The sequence below is a fragment of the Austrofundulus limnaeus genome, unplaced genomic scaffold (assembly GCF_001266775.1).
Source record: "Austrofundulus limnaeus strain Quisiro unplaced genomic scaffold, Austrofundulus_limnaeus-1.0 Scaffold182, whole genome shotgun sequence".
NCBI classification, from domain to species: domain Eukaryota; kingdom Metazoa; phylum Chordata; class Actinopteri; order Cyprinodontiformes; family Rivulidae; genus Austrofundulus; species Austrofundulus limnaeus.
Window position 1 is genome coordinate 73,146 of NW_013952584.1, and position 1,939 is coordinate 75,084.

The 1,939-nt window shown below is 40.6% G+C and overlaps 2 protein-coding genes across 2 annotated transcripts in view; one reads left to right on the top strand and one right to left on the bottom strand.

Annotated features, from left to right (window-relative positions):
• Window positions 1-1,939, bottom strand: part of cog5 (component of oligomeric golgi complex 5) — a gene marked incomplete at its 5' end in the record, with an annotated part of 84,989 nt that overhangs the window by 57,956 nt on the left and 25,094 nt on the right.
• The window catches only part of LOC106524313 (probable G-protein coupled receptor 22), a 12,314-nt gene continuing 11,343 nt past the window's right edge, over window positions 969-1,939 (top strand). The window contains exon 1 of the mRNA XM_014018067.1: window positions 969-1,333. The gene's annotated coding sequence lies outside the window, so the exon portion shown is untranslated. The remainder of the gene's footprint in view (window positions 1,334-1,939) is intronic.

A 1,939-nucleotide genomic window follows, 5' to 3' on the forward strand; every position in this document is an offset into this window, starting at 1 on the left:
CCTTGTGGGGACCAAAGCCCGGTCCCCACAAATTCGGAGGCTGATTTTGGGTGGGGGGAATTGGGTTTAGGACCAAGGTGTGAAGTGAGTTTAGGTTAGTTTTAGGGTCAGGGACAAACCCTAAGGCTAACCTCACAGGTACCTACCTGACCCTAAAGCTAACCTAAACTCACTTCACACCTTGGGCCTAAACCCAATCCCCCCCACCCAAAATCAGCCTCCGAATTTGTGGGGACCGGGCTTTGGTCCCCACAAGGAGCGTCCGGTCACCAAACCTGCATTTTCCTATAGCCATGTGATGTGAGTATCAGTCACATGGAGGCATGGCTTAAAAGCCTGAATTTTGCCTGAAACTCTCAGACTGAAGAAGTCTCTTGGAGAAGAGACGAAACGTTTCATTAGAGAAGAACCCGTCCAGAAGACCTATACAATTGTTTTCTTTTTCATTTTTTACCTGGATTACTGAGATGCATCAGGACAGATTAGGATAAATTGAAGATTTAACACCAACCGTTGGTTTCTTTAGAAATTTAAATTTTACTAATTGGGTTTTATAAATGAATATCCTGAGATACATGGGATGTCTTTTGTTATACATTGGTGCTGTATAAATAAACTGAATTGGACTGAATTCTCATATTAGTCTGAGTTTTGGGCTGTGCCATTGTTGAGCCCAGTAGATCATAGTGCTTTCACAAGCTTGAGTTCAGAAACACTCAGCAGGCAAAAAGGATCACTCTGAGACGGCTGAAAATACAGCCCATTGGAACAACCAGGTGTGTAGCATCCAGCAAATACTATGCAAACACAAAAAGTGGAGGAGTAGCCAACATCTAACAAAATCTAATAAACCTTGAGAAAACTACCTGACGAAAGTTCTGGATTGCAAGGAACACAACATCAACAGAGTTCTCAAAAGAAAGAGACATGAAATAATAGGGATGGAGTACAGGAAAAGATAAATTAGCTTAGTGAGTCTCATCATGAGTACTCTAAAGGTGTGAAGAGAAACCAGGAGGAGAGGATTGTTTGAGGGAGGGGCGATGAAAGGGGAGGGCTACAGAAAACAGATAGAGAGAGGCAGGAAGCATGACAAACAGACTGACAGAAACAGGAGCACTTTCAAGAGGAGCACGGGAGAGGCAGAGCAGAAAAGTCTGGATCTTCCTGACTGCCTATAATAATGTGCTGTTAAGCATTTCAATGATGGATCACTGAGCTAAACTTCAGCCATTCCTGTATGCATCATGCTACCTTTGATGGGAATTACAAACCCCTAAAGGAAAGGAGGGCAGAGCCCAGGATCACAGGGGAACGCTCTTTGTCTATAGAGGTAAAATAATGCATGGCACTATCGTCCTGTTGCTGGTGGTCTTAGGGCAAGCCAGAGTGTGTGTTGCATGAAGACAGCTTACAATAAACACAGCATGCTGGCATGCTTAAATGGAGTATAGTTACAATAAACAAGCACTATTATAGCAAGGAGCAAAACAGTTTACTGCATTAAGATAAACAGCCAAGTTCATCAGTGTTTCACAGGCTTCAACAGCACACACATACAACAGCAAAATTAATCAGAACAAAACAAATGTCTGGGTGAACTCATTCAGATCAGACTGAAAAGAAATGTCCAAAAATGATTAAACATTAACGTTATGTTAATAAAAATAAAATCAAAAGTAATGTTGCTTACTTTTCTAAATAAAAAAAATCTGTATCTGTTCAGAAGACATGAATCAGGACTGGATTTTTCTGTCTACACAAAAGTAAAAATAACTACTTTAAAACTGATTAACACTTTATGGCAGAGGTTCTTAACCTTTTTGACTTTGGGGCCCAATTTGTTCCACATAAAGTGACACGAGGCCCAGTCACACATTACCATATGGATCAAAATGATAATATTCTAAATCTTGGTTTAATTTGTATTGTATTTGCA